At 40.0% G+C, this 22,575-nt stretch overlaps 1 protein-coding gene across 1 annotated transcript in view; it reads right to left on the minus strand.

Annotated features, from left to right (window-relative positions):
• The window catches only part of PLCH1 (phospholipase C eta 1), a 161,247-nt gene that overhangs the window by 138,174 nt on the left and 498 nt on the right, over window positions 1-22,575 (minus strand). The gene's annotated exons all lie outside the window — the stretch shown is intronic.

The raw sequence follows: 22,575 nt of genomic DNA on the forward strand, positions 1-22,575 counted from the left end.
AGGAGATAAATCTTCCAGCCATTTGTCCCTGTTCACCCACTCCTTAGCTGACCTCTGAAAAAAATAGTAGTCAGTCAAAGTGACTCCAAAAACTTCAGGCAATGGCCCCTTTCTAATGACCATCTAGCAGCTGGAAAAATACCCACTGAGGGTTGAAGTCAGGGGTTTACAACAGCAGCAGGGGTGAGCCAATTAAGAGACTCTTCAAAGGCAGGTTACGAGTAGTGGTACCTCTCAGAACAGACAGTAATCTACCTTATAACAGGCCTTGAAAAGATCTCAGCACTTTATAGACCAACAACTCCAGGTGCCAATTTTGCTTAATCTGGACAATAATATTTATAAAGAAGTGAAACCAAAAAAGCACTTGCACCAAATGTTAAATGTAGGCTTTGTCTACACTTAAAAGTTTAAAGTGCAGCTGCAGCAGCACTTCAGTAGCCAAGCTCTCACACCTCAGTGTAGCTAAAGCAGGAAACCTGGGAGAGAGGGGAGTAGCTAACTGCACTGGGCTGAAAAGCCTCAGTTTACGCTGGTGCTTTACAATGCTGTAACTTGCTGCATTCTGGGGGAAGGGGTGTTTTTTTCACACCTGTGAGACAGAAAGTTGCCGCACAGTAAAGTGACAGTAGAGACTCCGCCACAGACAAACCAAGGAAACTGTGGGTAGCTGAAGCAAACAAATAACAATGAGGTAAGAAAAAATCAGCTCTTCAGCACTCGTGAGTATTTGGCTTATGAGTTAGTCTTCCAGTCCATTGCTTCAAAAGAAGACAATACAGTTCAGGGATCAGAGGCCATGTCCACACTACCACTTATGCTGGCAAAAGTTAAGCTGCTCAGGGGTCTGATAAAACCTACCCCTAAGGCTATATCTACACTAGAGGGCTTTGTCATCAAACTTGCAGAGCATCTATACACAAAATGTGTTTTGTTAACTGTCCGTTGACAAAACTTGGCACTTCCACCGACAGCATTCTGCCTCTCTGGGATGAGGAGTAACACCTTTATTCACAGTTTCTGTTGACAAAAAAGCCATGTAGATGCTCCGGGGCCCCTCTGTCGACAGACAGGGCTTCCACTTCACTGGGCAGCCCTGTTTGCTGAGTTTCCAGCTGGCCATTCTGTCAAGACAGCAGCCGGACAGTCTGGCCGCTCTCTGTCAACAGAATGGATTGCTCTTTCGAGCCACTTGCATGTGTGCACATGACCTGTCGACGTAAGTTTTGCCAGAAGATCTCTCTCAACAGTAACTTCTGTCGACAGACTGCTGTAGTGTAGGCGTAGCCTGAGTGACGTAAGCTCCACAGTAGCAGTATGCACAGTGCTGTGTCAGCAGGAGAGATTCTGCCACTGACATAGTTGTCACCGCTTGCTGGGGTGTTTTATTATTTTGACAGGAGTACGTTTGAGGGCACTGCATGGCAACAGGAGTGATCACACAGTAGCGCAGCTGCATTATGCCTGTGCAGCTGTAAGATTGCACGTATAGGAACAGCCAGAGAAGATAAAATTTAACTCTTCAGAAGCTGGTGGATATATTTCAGAACAAGGCAATACTTGTTCAAAAACTTTAATTATGATCATTTTTGAGGAACTCCAATCTTTTGTTTGTTACACATTCTTCTTGCAAAATCCTTGTAGGACAATCAGGAAGAATAACGAACAAAGAAGGCAGCCTTGGCATACACCTGCTGTGACCTGGAATTTTTCAGACAATTATCCATCATGGATGACTTGGCAGCAGTATTCTTCTTACGGCTTCTTGATTATGGTAATCCGCTTGCTTGGAACTCCATAATGTTGGTCCAAAGGGACTGCCTGTCTACACTATCGAAGGCTTTCATCAAGTCTATGAAGTTGGTTAAGAGTGATGCTTGCCATTCAATGCATTGTTCCATTATGATCCAAAGTGTTACTATCTGGTCTTTGCAGGATCATCCTTTCCTAAAATCTGCCTGTTCATCTCGTAGTTTGCAGTCTATGGCATCTTTCATTCATTCCAGGATAATTCTGGTTAGCACTTTGCTTGGAATAGACAAGATGGTGATCCCTCTCCACTTTTCACACAGTGACAGATCTCCAGATTTAGGGAGTTTCACTAGTGGTCCTTTAATCCAATCCTTTGGAATCTCTTCTGTTGTCCATATCAGACTTAGCAAACTGTGGTGCTGGTCCACTAGAGCAGCTTCTTCTTCTTTTTGTACTTCAGGTGGAATATTATCAGGTCCTGCTGACTTGTCTTTCTTTAGGTTCCTCATTGCCTTGTGGACTTCTTTTGTAATTGACCCAGTGTTGATGTCTAGGGGGTCTTCTGCTTCAAGTTGTGGTCATGTCTCTTGAACACTTCTTCAGAATGCACCTTCCATCCAGCTACTTGCTCAACCACTGAGGTAAGTAGCTGACCATCTTTGTTTTTGACCAGTCTGGTTGAGTTTCTTTTCCTTCTTCTCAAGACCTGAGTTGTACTGTACAGGGTTTTCAAGTCCCCTTGTTAAGATACTATCTCTGCTTTTTCTGAAATCTCATTTATGAAATTTCTCTTATTCCTGTGAAAGACTTTTCTTTATTTCCCCAGTGATTTCATGGTATCTGGATGATGCAGCTCGTTTTTGGCCTCTTGTTTTTGCTTGACTGACTTGTTTCAGTGCCTTCCATTCTTTGATCATTCTCCATGTCTGATCCATTGCTTCCAGTTAGTGGGAAGTCACTCTAACACCATATTGCATGTTTCCACTACAGCTTCCTTCACTGAAACCCAGACTCCCTCCACAGTTTGTTCTGGCCCCTCCTCACTTTGGAGTGCCTCAAATCCATTGCTCAGTGTAATCTGGAAGGTTTTCTTCATTTCTTGTATCCTCAACTTCTCCACAGCGAACCTAGTTCTTGTGCTGCGCTGTCATTTTCTTGCTGCAAGTTTCGAGTTTAGCAACTACGAAGTCATGGTCTGATCCGATGTCTACTCCATACCTAGCACGCACATCTTCCAGGGATTTTCGCCATCTCCTTCACCATTTCCTTAGAGCTACGCTGATGGGAGCCTAGTACTCCTGGTAGGGCCACCCAAGCAGGACAGGTCGACGGGTAGAGACCAGACAAAAAGCAGATGCAGGTGTGGATCCTAATTTTGTATTTATGAAAGGTTCTATACATTGCCTCCAGGAGCCCAGAGGAAGCATAAGTTAGAGCAGCCTTTGATACACCCTTTGAAAAGGTGCAGCATGAGCTCCTGACTCCCTGTGGTGGCTTTGCTCTGCTTCTGCAGTGTGAAGAAAGCAAGAAACTATCCATGTCCGCAGTATTATCTGTATGCAATGACTCTGTGAATACAACTAGCAATGAAGATTTCTACTTCCCACTTCTCTTCCCTACACATCTTCTTATGCATAAGGCAAATCATTATCTAATTCTTAAATGTGTTAGGCATCTTGCAATAAAAAATATAAGCATTGAATTCAGTACACTGCATTTGAATGTACTTTATTTACTGCTGTCAGTAAAATGTGGACTAGTTTCAAATGGGAATGCATTTCTGTCATGATTTTTAAACACATTACAAACTAGTAAAAATAACAGTGAATTAAACAAAAACAAAAAAAGACAAATGGAACTACTACACCTAATAAGCCATAATCCTAGAAAATGGCATCAGAATTCAATACTATTCAACTACAGACTTAGGTATGGGATTTGCTTCTTCTTCATTTTAGTTCATATAATAAAATAATAGTCAAAAGAATTAGAATGGATCCACATTTATCCCAAAAAATGGGAAATATGGAATTTATGTGGACTTTTTGTTGGAGATTTTTTACTGTAAATAATTCATATCAAGGGAGAGCAAGCAATTAAAATAATAGGGGTTTACAACTAGATGAACTAGTTTCTGCTGACTTCAGACCATTTTCTTTTTCTCAAATATACACACACAAACACTTGAGAAAAAACATGATGTCAAGTTTAAAGGCCCGATTTTTTAAAAAAGTTGAGCATATGCAATTACTCAGATTGGGTGTGCATATATATTTGTTTATGAAATTATTTAATTCATATGTATAATCCCAATAACTATGCACAGAAATAAGATACACAACTGCATGAGTAACTTTTTTAATATCAGATTTGTAATATTGAACGGTATGAACTTCTCTTTAATCTGAGTACCTTAATGTGATTATTGGACACCCATGTGCGAAGGTAATTTAAATAGTTTGGATCTCCTGCACCAATCGAGACCTTTTTTCTAATTGAAAGGTCAGAATGAAGCACAACCAGACTTACACCAACTTAGATATTCATGCTCTTAATAAAAATCTAATGTTAAACATGGAAGAAATCCAATCTAATATAATTATATAATTAGCTTCATGCAGTCCAGTTGATGGACCACGTTTGTAACATATGTCTTTGAACCTGATTTGTTAAAAAACATATGTACAGAAATAGTGAGAAATACAACCAATGGAGGGTGGATTGAGTCAACTCTTCAGGCTGAGGGTTTATTTTTATTATATGGAAGCTTTTACCAAGTTATTGAATTTCTAATGTTGTGAGTGTCTAAAAAATCAGTTTTGCACCAACATACATATCTGTATAAACAAATCTGTTTTGCATTAATATATGTAACTGCAGCATGACTCCTCTTTTCAATACCAAATTAAGATTGTATCTAGTTTTTGACCAACAGAGACTCCCAAGTGCAGAAGTTTTGTAACCTCCTTAGTACATGAAGTCAGAAGAACTTCCTGGTTCCACAGTACTCTAAAGGTTCTCTCACACAAAAAAATGTCCTTTGGGAAGCAGGTGACTATTTCAACAGACCCACAATGCACTGGTTTATCAACAAGAGGAGAGAATACAACATGTGCTCACAAAGAACCACTTTAAACAATCAGACTGGTTGTGTTCCAGGCCCAAATAAGGCTAGAAATGCTCAGCAGCAGTATTCCAAACTGAAGATTTGCAGTTCAGTGGTGCAGACTTTCACACTCAAAGATAGTGAATTCAAACCAAGTTCCCCAGACTCTGGTTCTTGGTAGTGTTCAGACAGATTAACTACATTAAAAAGAGCAGTGCACTGGATGGGGAAGATTACTAATCCCATTTTCCCTCAACTCCCCGCTTTTCTTCTTATTCCTGAAACACTTCAACAGACACCAGTTCAAGAGGGATTCCTATTGATGAGAGCAGATGGGAGTTTACTTGTTACCCTCCCCCTCACCAAAGACCAATCTTTCTATTCTCTTTTACTATTGCAGCCCCACTATCTGTTAACATCTTTTGCAAACATCAAATGCAATTCCCTGCCCTTTTCTTTTTTCTTTAGAGAAAAGGTAACCACAGATGGTAAAATAAATAAATCAACACTGAGGCCTTCCAAGAGACGCCACACTGGAGTCCAATAACCTCCCCTGCCTGGCTGATTTATGTTGTATTCCAGAACAAAAAGTAATCCAGTAAGAATGCCATGAAGCCCTGAGGCAATAATCTAAACAGGGCACCAAGCCTCTGGGGTTTATGGGCAGGACTGTGAATCCTTCTGACTGACAAAAGCCTTAGGGGGGCATAGCTCAGAAAAAATATTGGAAACCACACAGAGAACTTTCAGAAAATGAGATGTGGGGAGGGGAGAGAATTGAAAATATATTGTACTAGAGGTCAGACAGCAACTGAGAAAAACAAAGCCAAGCAATAGACTCAATGTCATGGTACAGAAGAGGCATGACTATAAATAAGAACATACTAGCTTTAGGAATTTCCAAAGAACCACTGTTATAAGCACCAGAGATAAGTGGATTGAGAAAACACAACACACACCTTTGGATCATCTGTTTGGAAATAGAGCTGGGTGCCTGTACTGAAATTCAGATAGTTGGGTTAGGGCCATTGATTAATTGCAGTTAATTCACATGATTAACTAAAAAATAAAATTAATTGTGATTCATCGCAGCTTTAATCATACTGCCTAGCAATAGAATACCAAAGGAAATGTATTAAATATTTTGGATGCTTTTTTCTTCTTTAACGTATATACTGATTTCAGTTACAACATAGAATACAAAGTCTACAGTACTCATTTTACATTATTATATTACAAATATTTGCACTGTATAATGATAAACAAAAATAGTATTTTTCAATTAACCTCAAACAAGTACTGTAGAGCAGTCTCTTTATATGAAAAATGCAATTTACAAATGTAGATTTCTTACACTGCACTCATAAACAAAACAATGTAAAATTTGTAACCTACAAGTCCACTCAGTACTACTCCCACTTTAGTCAATTGCAAACACAAACAAGTTTATTTTCATTTATGGAATATAATGTTGCCTGCTTAATTGTTATGATGTCACCTGAATGTGGGAACAGGCATTCTCATAGCACTTTGTAGCCAGCATTGAAAGGTAAATACACGCCAGATATGCTAAACAGTCATATGACCCTTCATGCTTTAGTCCCCACCCCAGAGGACATGCTTCCATGCTGACAATGCTCATTAAAGAAAGCATAAATTAAATTTGTGACTGAACTCCTTGAGGGAGAACTGTATGTCTCCTCCTCTGATTTACACACATCCCGCATGTAGTTCATGTTATAGCAGTCTTGGATGATGACCAAGCATATTTTGTTTCTTTTCAAAACATTTTCATTGACGATCTAATAAAACACAAAGAGGTTGTGAGATTTCTAAAGATAACAGCATCTGACACAAGACTTAAGACTCTGAAGTGCCTTCCAAAATCTGAGAGGGACAAGGTGTGGAGCATGTTTTCAGAAGTCTTTAAAAAGCAACACTGTGATTTGGACCAAACCACCAAAAAAGAAAAGCAATCTTCTGCTGGTGGCATCTGACTCAGATGGTGAAAATGAAAATGTGTCAATTTGCAGTGCTTTAGATCATTATGGAGCAAAATCCCACATCACCTTGGATGCATGTCCTCATGATGATTCATGCATGAAGGGACATGTGACTCTTTAGAGCATCCAGCACATAACTATCTCGCCACGTGAGCTAGAGATGGTTAGTTAATCAGTTAAACATTTTAACTCAGGTCCTGCCACCTGGTCACACTGTGGCTGCAGCCAGTGGGTCCTGCCGTTGGTCATACTGGACACTCTGGACAGGCCTGCTCCCATTCACCGGCAAGAGTCAGTTAATCAGTTAACCAGTAAGCGTAACAGAAAGCCTCTTACCTACCAGTATGCTTAGTCATTAACCATTTAACATCCCTAATGCGAACACCTGTTTTCACTTCCAGGTGACATTGTAAACAAGAATTATCTTCTGCAAATGTCAACAAATTTGTTTGTCTGAGCGACTGGTGAAACAAGAAGTAGAACTGAGTGGAGTTGTATGCTATAAAAATTGACATTGTTTTAGTTTTGAATGAAGGTTTGTTTTACTTCTACATTTGTAGATACAACCTTCATGATAAAGAGATCACACTAAGTACTTGCAAAGGGGGAACTGAAAAATACCATTTATTTTATTTTTATATTGCAAATATTTCTCATAAAAATAAATATAAAACAGTGCTGTACACTTTGCATTTTCTGTTGTTATTGAAATCAACGTACTTGAAAATGCAGAAAACTTCCAAAATATTTAAATAAATGGTATTCTGTTATTGTTTAACAGTGCACTAAATTGCATGATTAATCACAATTATTTGAATCTCATTATTAATCATGATTAATTATTTTAATCACCTGAAAGCTGTAACTTGGGTAGCAGGTGTATATTGCTCACAATAAAAAACACTAGGTTTTTTACTTGCCAATTGTGGTACAGCAGTGAGGCCATATTCTCTGTTTATTGTCACTCTGCACAGCCCTGCTGATGTGTTTCATGTGTTTCTCTCAACTGTCCCCAAAATACACAAAGGCAGAGGTAGTGACAACACTTTTCACTTCTTCCCCACAACCTTCTATTGGAGAACCTCAAAATGGTTGAGAAATTTATAATATGCCTCTGTACTTGGTATTATTGGTCTCGTTTTATCGAAGGGGAAAACGAAGGCACAGAGAAGATAAGTGACTATCCAGAGTATGATTGGAAATCTCTGGCAAAGTCAGAAATGGAACCAGCATTGCTCAGCTCATACTCCTTCCCTTGGGAGATCACATGGATTCTACCATGCAAGATCCACCTCCCCATCACCTACTCTCCTCCCTGCAGCAGCCCTGTTAACTTCCCTCATCTTAATCTGGTACAAAATGGCTCTCTCAGTACCTGCCTCAGTCCCTTTATAGACTCATATTGGGTCATCTGCTTCTTTTGTTCTGACTTTTGGTAATTTTCCAGTGCTCTCACTCCCCATCCCTCCACCCTAAATTCAGGCAAGGGGAGAAAGTGTCTTCTCCAGTTATTACTAACCTATCCTCCCCAAGGTGTTTTATTCTGCATAAACAACAAGAAGTCCTGTGCACCTAATAAACTAACAGATATTTTGGAGCATAAGCTTTTGTTGGCAAAGACCCACTTAATCGGATGCATCTGTTAGTCTACAAGGTGCCACAGGACTTCTTGTTGTTTTTGAAGATACAGACTAACACAGCTACCTCTCTCATACTTATTCTGCATAGACAATCCATTAATCTGAGATCATGTCCCATTGTCTTTGGCCTGGCAAAGACCTACTGACATAGCACTGCTAATTCATGGTGGATCTACATCCATATAAACTTTACAAGACACCACAATTTCATGATAAAGTTTCATAAAATTACCCACAATTCAGAAGTGATACAGACAAAACTTAAGATTCAGTAAGATTACAGTCTACAGAAAAGACAAGAGACAAAAGGTGGAGACACACAGAGGGTGAGGAGGAAGCACAAGGCACCCTAGCTGGTGAGAAAAGGGGAGTCTGGAACACTGGATGGGGAGAAATCAAAAATATATTTCAAGGCTTCAGAATGCACTTTAATACAGTAACCTCTTTCATATCTGGCAGCCCCAGGACCAGGGGATTGCTGGATATTCAAATATTCTGGATAATAGAGAGGTATACCTAGCAGTGCATAACAAAACAATATAATAAAAACAAGATTAGAAACAAACAAAATGTATACAGACTACTTCATTTGCCAACAACAGGAATATTGTACACTGTAAACTTATACTGTATTTGCTGTATTTATTTGTATTTACTTTGACTATACTGTACTTATGGAAAACGTAACTACAATTTACTTATGGATAAAATGCCAGTTATTTCAGAGTGCCATATGACAGAAGGCCAGATATAAAAGCATTTACTGTAAAAGGAAATATCAGCAAAACAGATTGTTATTGTTTCTTAAGGTTAATAAACTTTGCTCAGTGAACATGCAGTTTAAAAGTTTACACCTGTAAAAAAAATGTGAGTGTTAATCGGTAAAAATGTGAGTGTTAATCCGTTGCTCTAAATCATATCAGAGCGATAAAAATTCTGTTGCTGACAGCTGTATTTCCTCTTATTTTGCAATAAGCTCCATTACAGAATGTTTAGCCTTGTGTACTAATATTTAATTCTAACAATCATGACTAGTACTGCAAATAAAACAAAATCAGGAGAGGTCTGCCAAATTGTGTTACTAGAGCCTCATCAATTCTTCTGAATCAATAGCAGCTGGAGAGTAATTAGGAAATAGTCCCACATTAGGAAAATTAGTAACACAGAGGGAGTCGTGCTAGCCTATATACTATCAAAACAAAAAAGCAGTCAAGTAGCACTTTAAAGACTAACAAAATAATTCATTAGGTGAGCTTTCGTGGGACAGACCCACTTCTTCAGACAAAGCGGGCTTTGCCCACGGAAGCTTATGCTCTGAAATATCTGTTAGTCTATAAGGTGCCACAGGACTTCTTGCTGAACTCCAGGTTCTTCATTCTTGGGAAAACCACTATCCAAGTTTTCTGAGCAATTGTTCTCTCATGTCCCGCCATTAGGGCAGGGGGCTGGACGTCATGGCCTGTCGAGGTCCCTTCCAACCCTAGTATTCTATGATTTTATGTACAAACAGAAAATTCTTATTCCTTCCCTGGAGAAAAGTCCCATTCATTTCAGCTCCCCAGGATGTCATTAATATGGGCTATGCACTCCATCAACATTGACCATTGAGGGTGTACCAAGAAGAGATTGCTGTCATTCTGTTAGTATTCAAGCATATATGCAACTCTGGCCCTAAGTGCATTCTCAGCACTTATCTACATGAAACCCACCTCACTTCAGTGTGAAACAACAAATGCTGGTGAAAGAAACTCCTCCCAGAGTGATTCTAGAACAACAAGATCCCATTGAACAGCTGTTAATGACAGGCACACCTTTAATAGCTTCTTGAAGTACCTGGCACAGTTTTTAAAACTCTTTTCCCAAAAACAACAGCATAGCAATATATTGAATAATAGCACTATGGAACAATAAGAAGGCTACATTGTGCTTACCTATCATCACCTGAGAACCATGTAAAGCTTGGCTTATTTCCAGAAATGCTTTGAAACAGTCCCCTGTTCTGCATTCTAGTATAGACGGGGCAGAGGGGCAGGGCATGGCGGGGGGACCGGGGACCTGCCTCTTCATCAGAATAATTGAAGGTACAACGTGCAAAAGAGCCAGGAGCTGTACAGCACCAGACAATTGCTAAAGTAGTCATGTTTCCTGAGTTCTGAAAGCAGTTGCTCTCTGATATCCTCAACCACATCACTAATATGGTGTGAAACAATTGTTATCTGAGAGGGACAATGTTTACAAGTTGATAGCTGCTTCAGACCTGTAACTATTGAAACTGTGTCTCTTGCTCACAGCAAATGAAGATTTTCTGGAACAGCATGCATCTCAAGCTGTGGTGTGAGTCATAGGAAAGACCATTAAATGCCTGAGTAGGATTCATGCTGATATTGCCAGTCTGGATAATCAGGCCTTTTTTATGTCTGTTTTTTAAGCCTCAGGTTTGTCTTTCACTGACTGAAGTTTGGTTTCTAAATATTGTGCCAGTTCTGAAGTCATCACTTTTCATCACACCACACATTGTTTTGAATCAGTCAGTGCAGTTTTTTCCATCTTATTTGTTTTCTTTTCTGTTTTTGCAACATCACTAGAACAGCTTGTCATGCAACGATCAATCTTTCTGAATGACCTTGGATCAGAACGAGTCTGAGTCCAAGCAAAGAATGAATGACGTATGCAGCTTAGTCACGGGAGGCTCAGCGGTGCATGTGGACCTTAGCAGTTACATTCAACACATCTGTTACTCCAATTCAGTGACATACCTGGTCGTGGTCTGTGTGGCTGCATCTACACTAGCAAGTGCTTTTGGAAAAACTGGCCCTTTTTTGAATAACCAGCAGAGTGGCTACACACAAAATGCACTCTTTCGATCCGAAGTTGAAAGAATGCAGTTCTTCTTCCAGTAAGCCCTCTTCCGCTCCCAGATCAGGAAGAGCTTCTTCTTTCGAAAACAAGCATGTGTAGATGTTCTGCTGACCCTTTTTTCAAAACAGCAGTCTTCATGGTCCCAGATTTTTCGATCTCTGGCCCGTTCCTTTGAAAGAGCGGGTGCTGTGTGTATGCTCTCTATTGAAGCAGCAGAGCGATCTTTCAGTCTGTTTTTTTTGTGTGTGGATGTACTCTTTTGAAAGAAGTTTTCTCAGAAGAGATCTTCTGGAAGATCTTTTGAAAGATGCCTGTAGTGTAGATATAGCTAGTGTGTGATTACAAGCACTTTGGCTAAGTCTACTCTACAGAGATCTTTAGAAAGAAGCCCTTCCGAAGGATCTCTTCCAAAAGAACTTCTTTCAAAAGAGTGCAGCCACACAAGCTATGTCCACACTAGCCCCCTCCTTTCAGAAGGGGCATTGTAATGAGGGAGTTTGAAAGATACAAATCGTCATGCCAATTCACTTTCAGCACTACTTCCAGTACAGCATTATCTCCAGATCTACAGAAGTGGGCCTGCCCCACAAAAGCTCATCACCTAATAGATTATTTTGTTAGTCTTTAAAGTGCTACATGACTGCTGTTTTGTTTCGTTTAGATACAAACTAACACAGCTACCTCTCTGGCACTATCTAATCCAGTCCACTACACAGAGCTATGGTTAAGTATTATCTATACCAGATATAGTCAAGTATTTCTTGTCAAGTCCAAATTTCTTGGTCCAGATATACTCAAGTTCCAGATTCCAGAGAAAAATTTTTCATTCCACAATAATAATTATGATCATAATTACGTAAAAATATTTTGGATCTGTTCAAAAGCATCTCGTAGTCCACATTTGGCCCACAGTCTGCCTATTTAGTGCCCTGAACTAAACCACTCCTGATAAGTTTGCCTAACCTGTTCTTGAAAACCTCTGGTGACAGAGATTCCACAATCTCCTTAGGTAGTTTGTTCCAATGATGAACTATCCTTGCAGCTAGGAATCTTTTTATAATGACCAACCTAAATCTCTTTTCCTGCAATTTAAACCCATTGCTTCTTGTTAAGTCACTAGGGCATAAAGAGGACAATTCACCACCATCTTCTTTATAACAACCTTTTACATAAGTAATGGCTATGTCTAAATTGGCCCCTCCTTTTCAAAAGTGGCATGCAAAAACAGATGATCGAAAACGCAAATGAGGTGCTGATTTCCTGAAAACAATTAGGAAGAAGGATGCTTTCGAAACTGGGGCTTCCTCTTGAAGGAACCCCATCTACAGAGCTGTTTTGGCTTTTGAAAACAGGACTTCTGAAAAAGTGAGTGGCTACCATTATGCAAATGAGATGCTGGATATGCAAATCAGCACACATTTGCATTTCTGATCTGCTATTTTGCATGCCCCTTTTGAAAGGAAGGATCCAGTGTAGACATAGCCAAAGATTATCATGTTCTCCTCTCAGTCTTCACTTCTCCAAATTAACCAAAACCCATTTTTGTTTCAATCTTTCCTCATAAATCATGTTTTCTAAAATGTTAATCTTTTTCATTTCTTCCCACTGGACTTTCTCCCATTTGTCCACATCTTTCCCCAACTGAGTTGCCCAAAACTGGACACAATACTCCAGCTGTGGCCTTATCAAAGCTGAGTTGTGTGTAGAAATAATTTCTCATCTCTTGCTTACAACACTACTGCTAATACATCCTAGAATGGTGTTAATGTCTTTTCGCAACAGTGATTCATATTTTTTGTGGTCCACTGTTACCCTCATATCCTTTTCTGCAATACTCTTTCCACTTTGTATTTGTGGAACTGGTTATTACTGCGTAAGTGTAGAGCTTTGCAGTTTGTCCTTACTGGATTTAATCCTATTTATTTCAGACTATTTTTTCCAGTTTGTCCAGATCATTTTGAATTCTGATCTTGTCCTCTAAAAAGTCATAGCAACTCTTCCCAGCTTTGTATTGTCCACAAACATTATAAGAGTACTCTTTATGCCTATATCTAAATCATGTATAAAGATACTGAATACAGGTTGAATCTCTCTAGTCTGGCACCTTCGGGATGTCATCGATCATTGCCAAACTTGAGAATTTGCTTGACCCAAGGAGGTCAGCCACGGTCCAGGAGCTCTGATGCCACCCCAGGGTTCTAGCCACTAACCCCTCTGCTGCTGCCTGGGGTCCCAGGCCTTGGCCTCTGCTCTTGGTCCTGGCCCAGGTCTCCACAGCCACCCCCATTTCTAGTCCTAGCCAGAGAGCACTAAAGGGTGCAAACAGGGGTAAGAGAGGGCACAGAAAACTTGGCCCCACCCACAATGAGCAGACATTTAGCTAACTAAGATCATGCCAGAACATAGATATTGCATGACCAAAAAGTGGCAGACTAGAGATGTTCCAGACTAGAGATGTTCAATCTGTAGAACAAGAGCCAGGAGATTTCTATGGGACCACACTCAGTATGCTCTTTCAGCTTGTCTGTGAACCCTAAGCTCTTTCTGAGTAGTATTCCAAGCAGTTGTGCACAGACCTAATTGTAGTTTTGTCTAGCTTATATTTCCCTAGTTTGCCTTGGAGTCCTATGAGTCAGTTTCAAAAACTTTACTTTAAGATATATCACATAGACTCCTAGGGCTGGAAGGAACCTCAGGAGGTCATCTACCGTGTCCCCATCCACAAAGTTTGTTACTGTGTCAAAGAAGGATATTACATTGCTTTGACATAAATAAAAACAAACCCAGAAGTGGGTCTGTCCCACCAAAGCTCATCACCTAATAAATTATTTTGTTAGTCTTTAAAGTGCTACATGACTAACAGGGCTCTCTCTCTGTCACTTATCACCTTATTATCTTCTAAGTGCTTACAAACTGATTATTTGACCATTTGCTCCATTATCTTTCTGAGCACCACATTTGGACTGACTAGTCTAATTCCCTTAGGTTGCGTTTACTTCCTTTTTTACAGATAGGTACTATATTTGCCCTTTTCCTGTACTGCATGAATTCTCAAATGTAATTGCTAATGGTTCAGAGATCTCTTCTGCTAGTTCCTTAAGTATTCTAGGATGTGTTTTGTCAGGTTCTCTGGACTTGAAGACATCTAACTTGACAAGGGCTATCTCTAGATTAGCACTTTTGTCTGGGGCCTGAAAAAAACACCTCTGTGCCATTGTAAGGTCTGCAACGTTGGCATAACCTAAGTAATAATCGCCCTCTTTTAGCCCCACATTCTACCCTATTTACACTGACAATCAGTCCCTGATAACTTCTTTGGTTAAAAACTGAAACAAAAAAACCATTTAACACTTTGGCTATTGTTGTATTTTCTGTTATTGTATTTCCCGTTTCACCGAGTTATAGGCTTAATCTGTCTTGATCTTCAATTTACTTCTGATTTGCATTGTAAAATGTTTTCATGTTACCCTTTACATTCCTAGTTAGTTTAATCTCATTTTGTGCACTGACCTTTCCCAATTTTGCCCCTACACACTTGTGGACTTTTTATACAGTATCCATTCTTCTCAGCCCAACAGCCGAAGACCAACAAGACCATTGTGAGACAGACAGCTATGCTACCCTATTAAAACACAAACAAAATTATCAGCCATCTCCAAGCAATTAGTGACAGTCTACCAACTAAGAGTTAATGGTTTCCCCAGAAAAAAATATGTGGAAGCATTCTAAACTCAGTATGTTACCCAAGACTTCAATGGAAAATCATACAGCAATCAGAGATGCTTTATGTGCTTGTATCCTACATTCCAGACAGATGGTGTCATCTGTAGTACTTGTGACTATCTATTGACATGCAAGAGGTAATTAATTTTCATTGACTCAGAGATTGCCCAGAAAACTAGATCTAATTTTAAAAGGGGGGAGGGAAAGCTATTTTAAATTAGCTCCCATCACTAACTACAAATGAAATAGTTTTATATACTCTGAAATGCCAGCCACATATTTTTTTCTGAGTGCCAACATTATGCTCACTCTGTAAAATACACAAAGGAAGACACAATACTGCTCTGCATTTATGAAGCACTTCCATTCCAAGCATCACAAGCTCTAATGAACTGAGCCTCAGCATAAATCTACAAAGCAGGTGTCATCACCCCTGTTTTACAGAGGAAGAAACTGAGGCACTGACAGACTGCCCTGGCCAACCTCACACAGGAGGACTGTAACATGACTCTAAGTCTTTCTTCTTAAGCATAACCTCCCTAACTGTAAGATGAGCTACAGTTATTGTAGCATGATCAGGTCAGTAGGTGATACAATCATTAAATCCTACTCAATGTTCATTAAAGGAAAAGCTTTTATGTATGCAGTGGTGTTGTAGCTGCAGCGGTTCCAGGATATTAAATGGACAAGATGGCTGAGGTACTTTTACTGAATCAACTTCTGTTGTTGAGAGAGACAAGCTTTTGTACTACACAGAGCTCTTCAGGTCTGGGAAAGATAGAGTGTCACAGCTAAATGGAAGGAGGAACAGACTGTGTAGCATAAGTAGTTAGCACATATTCTAAGGGACCACTAAAGGTCCCTTATCCCTGGATAACACCTTGAATGTTCCCTTAGAATATGTGCTAACTACTTATGCTACACCATTCAAGGTGTTAGCCAGACACTTTACTTTTAGTGATCCCTTAGAATATGTGCTAACTCCTTATGTAAACCATCTGTTCCACCTTGCTTTTAGTTGTGATGCTATTAGGAGTACTTTTTCCAGACCTGAAAAGAGCTCTGTGTAGTTCAGAAGCTTGTGTCTCTCATCAACAGAAGTTGTTTCAATAAAAAAACACTAGCTCACCAATCTTGTGTGTCTGAGGCTTTGTCATCACTACCACCACCATCAACCTAAGTTACGTGAATTCAGCTACGTGAAATGTACTTAGGTCTGCTTACCATTGTGTCCTCACCATGGTAAGTGGACAGCAATTGTTCTGGTAGAGTACCAGAGTTGATAGGAGAGCACTGGACAGCCAATTTATCACCTCTATGCTAGATGCTGGATCAGTCACTGCCTGTGGATCTACCTTATAGTAAAGACAAGTTCTAAGGCAGGGGTGAGCAAACATTTTATGTCGGGCCCCACGTTTCATCCATGAATTTATCAGCCCCCCGCACCCCCATCTAATGTCATCCAAACTAACAGAAGTTTTCTTTATGTTCATATGAAAACAAAAAATTTCGGCATATGTAAGAAAATAAGCAGGCAGAGTCTAAAAACTTTATCAGTCTGTTTATGAATGTGCTTACACATACATAAAACAGTAACATATTTCAACATTTTGAATGAGATAGATGAGCCTATCACCCAGCAGCCAATTGTGCTGTGCCCCCTGTATGAAATTTCATGCCTCCCCTGAAGGTACCACCCCCTCAATTTCCACACCCCTGTTCTGAGGCTATGTCTCCAGAGCTTACAGTGGCATAGCTGTACTGATGCAGCAACACCACTGTAAGATCTCTCACGCATTCTTCCACCTAACTCTCCCTTCCTAGCAAGTGGCAATAACTATACTGGAGAGAGCTCACCCACCGACATAACTGTACACACTGTCACTTATGCTGGTGAAATTTACGTTGTTTGGGACAAGGTGATGTTTATTCATCCCACTTAGCAATGTAAGATTTGCTGAGGTAATCAGAGCTTACACTTCTTTTTAATAACAAAAAGATTCTCCCCGCACATCTACATGGTAATACGCAACTAAGGTATTTAACACACTCTATCATGGACAGAAAGTCTCAGAGGGGTAGCCATGTCAGTCTGTAATTTTAAAAACAACGAGCTGTCCTGTAGCATCTTAGAGGGTAAAAGATTAGTGAGTAACAGAGTCACACAGAGAGGTGAAACTCACTAGTCTGGCCCTCTCTGGTCCTGCATGATTTTAGTTAATTGGGATTTCTACTTATCATGGTTGTGGCCAAGTTTCCTGTGGTCCCATAAAGTTTGTTTATAGCCATCAGTCCTTGCTCTCCATGGTCTGTGTTGTTATTCAGCTCTAATTTTCTCCTACCTGTCTTCTAAGAGCCCAGTAAGTAGTGGAAGTGCTAGTAATGCTGCTAAACAACACCGACCTCCTATGGGTTGACAAAATTCTCTGGTTTGGCACCAGTCAGGTCCCAAGGGTGTTGGACTAGAAAGGTTCAACCTGTAACAGAACTGCTGAAAACTGAAGCTGAGAACTAACATACAGACCTGAGATGAGACTTTTCCCCTGAATTTTGAGGGTCAACCCATTTTGATCTCAGCACTATTTCTTGACAACACATCAGTGCAAAGGGCACTCATGCTTATTGTCAGTCAGGATCTTTTACCAGCAAATCATTAGTGGATAACTTCACCTTCAATTCATATGGAAAGGGATTTTTTTCCCCTTTAAAATATTGTCACTTGCTCCCAAAGTAGCCTTGGAACATAGGCCTTAAACGGTGAAAGGACAGAAGCATTAACCTCATTCAGCAGGAAACATCTCAAGCTGAGCTGGTATTGTTACGATGAGTTCCACACCACTTGATCCAGAAGCATCAGCTGATCTCTAATTTACACTTTTAAAAATTGAGAAATGCTCTGATTTCAGTTAGTGCCACAAATCCTTTAATCAATCATGTATAGCTTGATAAATTATAACATTCTTTGGCTACACAGTATAACCTTTTATCCAGAAATGGCATCCTTCACAGGCTATGCAGAAGCTATAAATATCTGTTCATTCTATTGGGTTTACTCCAGAAGCTGTTGCTGGAAGGTTTCAAAAGAGTATAAACAGTGTTGCACAGAATTTTCTTCTTTTGTATAGAACCTGTAACTCTCACATCAACGAGTTTTCTGTACACCTTTTAGTACTGCTGTTGACTTTGGTGGGACAACTCCCATTAGTAGTCTTGCAGGATTGGGCACAACTTATTTAGGTACTGTGATGGTGGACATTTTTCGGATATAGATAGCTGAACACCAATCATATTTACATTTAACTGTTACCGACACTTTGCAAAATATGGATCATGAGACAAGGACAAGTGTTCAAAGCGCAAGTAAAGGAGGCAAATGTTGTGCTTTATATAATATAACAGGCTTCTCTTGAATGAAGCCTGAATAGTACATCTGATACAATTGATCCAGTCTTACATTTGTCCTGGTAATTTAAGAATTACTCATGATTGTTTTGGACAGTCTTTTCATTTCTTTTGCTTTCTGGAATTATGTGCCATACCTTCTAGTAACTTAACTGAACTTAATACAGTAAACACTTGAGATACGTGCAACCAAGCTGTGTGTGTCTCGGGTTAACATGACTGCCACCCCTGACAGGAGTGGTTTTGTTTTTCTGTCAGGAATGGCAGCCACTCCCGTCAGGGGTGGCAGCCGACAGTCAGGCTGCCATCCCTGACAGGAGCAGGGAAACTGCTCCTGTGGGGGCAGCAGCCTGATTCTTGGTTGCCGCCCCTGCCAGGAGTGGTTTCCCATCCCCAGAATGGCGGGGAGCTGGTTCACAGCTCCCCTCTGCTTGCAGAGCTGGGAAACTGATCAGGGCAGCAGCCCTGAGCAGTTTACTGACTCCAAGGAGTGGAGGGGAACTGGGAGCTAGGCTGCCCCTAGTTGCTGGCTCCCCTCCACTGGCTGGAGCCAGGAAACTGACCAAGGCTCCTGTCCTGGTCAGTTTCCTGGCTCCTGCAAGCCTCAGGGAGCCAGCAACCAGACTGTAGCCTAGTTCCCATCTCCCCTCAACTTGCCCAAAAATTTGACTTATGTGGGGGGTTGCAGGAACCCCCACATAACTCAAGGGTTTACTGTAATTAAAAAACACAGCTGTGCACCATATCACAAAAGATGATAAAGATACAATTAGTGAAATGGTTTTATGGAGGGGGTGGTGAAAGTCTTAATTAGATGTTTGTAAAGTGCTTTTTAAAAAAATGTGATCCTGACAAATGCTGAGATTTCTCAGCTCCCAGAGTTGTGAGTGTACAGCACCTTACAGGATTGGATCAAAAATGCTATACATTAATGCTAATAATACACTCCAGGTGAAATCCTCATCTCTCTGACATTAATAGCAAAACTCTCATTAATATCAATGGCTCAGTTTCTTCAAACAGAACTGCAAACAGAATCCAGCTCTAGCCTGTCAGTCCTTTATCTCTATCTGTGAGATGAACTATATGCATTTAGTAATAGAGAGGTAGCCATGTTAGTCTGTAGTGCAACAAAACAAAATAGCAGATGTGTAGCACTTTAAAGACTAATAAAATGATTTATTCAGCGATGAGCTTTCATGGGACAGACCCACTTCTTCAGATCTGATGAAGTGGGTCTGTCCCATGAAAGCTCATCACTGAATAAATCATTTTGTTAGTTTTTAAAGTGCTACATTTCTGCTGTTTTGTTTTTTATACATTTAGGTCCTCGTATCTGAATGCGAAAACTCCCGGTGGCTTCAATTGGCCCAGGATCTCACCCTAAATATTGCTAACAAATTGAGAGGCCAATATTGAGAAATGCAGAGTCTCTGGAAAGTTATAGCCTCTTGAATCTCTCACTCTTATCGTTCAACATGACAAAAATAAACTTCTGCACATGAGAGTCTAAATGAACAAGAGGAATTCTATTTCATATACTTCCTCTTTGACCTGAAAAAGTGAATACAATTTAATGCACTTCCTGAAACAGACTTTGGAAGAGATACAAACCTCTTTCTGACTTATCTTCTCTCTTGGATATCAAATAATTCCTATGCAGCACTGAATTAATGCTGTCATTGCTTACAGAATTTCTGTCTCCAGGCACAATAATTTGTTCCAAAGTTATTCTTATGAACAAGATATGAGGTACTTACAGTGAGATACATCTCTCCCTATAAGGAATGAAGAAAGAGTGCAATTGTACTCATAGAATTCCTCACTTGAACTAAGTTAAATGGCGTGGTTTCTTTATAGCTTCAGCATACTTATGTATCATAGAACTTGAAAGTATCTCATCTAACAGACTAATATTCTAAATAAAAAAACAGTCTTATATTATAGATGACGTTGGCAGAATACAATTTTTTAAAATAATTTCCATGGATAATATCAACGGTTATTTTTAAGCATTTTCCTCTATTTAAATTTTCACAGTTGTGCAAAACTATGGATTTGATCTTTTTTGTTTGAATTGTTTGAGTTTGAATTTAGTCTCAGTGTTACAAGAAATTATTGTGGAAAGGATCCTATAATTCACTGACAATAGATGCTGAGATTCAAAAAGGTAAAGCTGTTAAAATACAAATTTTCAATATCACATGTCAAGGTATACAAAGTAAATATCCTTAAGTGCAACTCTAATAAGTTCACAAGAAGCACTTTTCTTACTTTGGCTGTCTACAAATTTTTATGATTATCTATGCATTTTTGTCAGTTTGTGTGCATACAGTGAAATTGACATTTACTGACGTTTACCAATAAAAATAAATCCCACCAAGCCTAAGGATACATATTGATTTTAAATACTTTAACTATAAACATTTAAGAAACTGATAATCAGATCAGAAATTCTTTCACCATTGCAACTTTAAATGAAAATCCTGGACCAAAATACTCAAACCTATTGTTCTTTCAAAACCAATTTTGCCTGGCTATAAATCTAGACTGCATCAAACCCTTCTGCCTTTGTTTCGGCCCCATCCCCCCTAGGTTCTTCTATCTAATTATCTGACTCCCTGCTAACATTGCTCTTTGCAGTTTACCTCCAGGAGCCAATAGGAACACATGTCATTGGGAATTAGGGAATTGCTGCAGGACACAAACCAGAAAACAGGATCATAAACTATCTGAATGTCAAAACTTTTTTTGGCTTGAGATGTGGGGGCAACAACTCATATTTTGTTTCAAGTACTATTAGGATATGATAAGAGAAATGGTCTCATAAAGCAGGAAAAAAAAGTATTTAATTCAGATGCCTTTGTTGTCCATCAGACCAAATCATGAATAATGTAATATAGCAACATGCTGCTTTTTATTCTGTACAATCAAAAAATAAGGCCATAATCACTTAATTCCTTTCACAGAGCAAGGTGATCAGTTCCAACTTCAGCTAAAGTGTTCACTAACTCCACCCATGAATCTGTTTCTTTTTCGTGACAATTTCTTGCTGGACAGCAAACTCTAATATCTGATGCTAACTGCACAGCTGCTAAATGATCACTTAGGTTGCTAAAAGGAGCAGAAAGGACAAAAGCAATGCTGAGCCACCTGAAATGCAAGCCTGTTCACATAATCTAGTATCTATGTACATGTATCAAATGTAACACTCATGGTAAACAAACTCTGGTAACATGCATGGGCAATATTGTTTAAAAATAAGGAAACGTGCTTTCCAAACAAAGCCCTAGTCTGTAGTGGCTCTCTTTACTTTTATGGCTCTGGCAAGTCAGTTAACCTGCAAAATACTTAAATGGGCACAGTAAAAGAGATGGGAAACCCACAGGACAAGCAATTAACCTTTCTCCAAAGGCTAACCTTTTGATCTCTATTGCCTGTACATATCTGAACTCATCCGGTCAATAGAAGTGTTTTACAGAGAAGGAAATATTACATGTGCCCACTGTGCTAAGTAATCACAGGATTTCCTGCTACAAAGATAACTATGGGACTAGAGGTGAATCAAATATATCTTTGCTCCCCCAACTTCTTTTTACTCTTCATTAAAGCTGCCTAAAATCAAAGCACGCCACAAAACGGTTGTCCCTCTCAGGCACCCACTTTGCGTCCCACAGCAGGTGGCAAACTGGGACGGTACAAAAGTCCAACAATATAACATTTATTCTTAAAGTTATCTGTCACATTCACTATATTCCAGGCGTCTGGAGCCCGGGTGTCCAAGCAGCTCGGACGCTCTCTCGCATCTGAGGCTAAGCCGACTGGGCAGGCTGCTCTGACAATACCCGCATTGTCCAAGCCCAGGAGCGCCGCTCAGCCTGCCAACCAGCCACACGTGGCTAGCGTAAGAGAGGAATGGGAAAGGTACCGGTCTCAGGAGGGCTCCTCACTCCAGGGCCCGGACTCCCCAGCTCCCAGCCGAAGGCGGACACGTCCCAAGCTGGTAACAAGAAACACACGCAGGAGCTTGTCGGTGGCTCCTGCCTCGCTCGGAAGCGGCCAGCTCGTCCCGTCAGCCAGCCCGTGTGTC

This window comes from Carettochelys insculpta, chromosome 10 (assembly GCF_033958435.1).
Source record: "Carettochelys insculpta isolate YL-2023 chromosome 10, ASM3395843v1, whole genome shotgun sequence".
Classification (NCBI taxonomy): Eukaryota; Metazoa; Chordata; order Testudines; family Carettochelyidae; genus Carettochelys; species Carettochelys insculpta.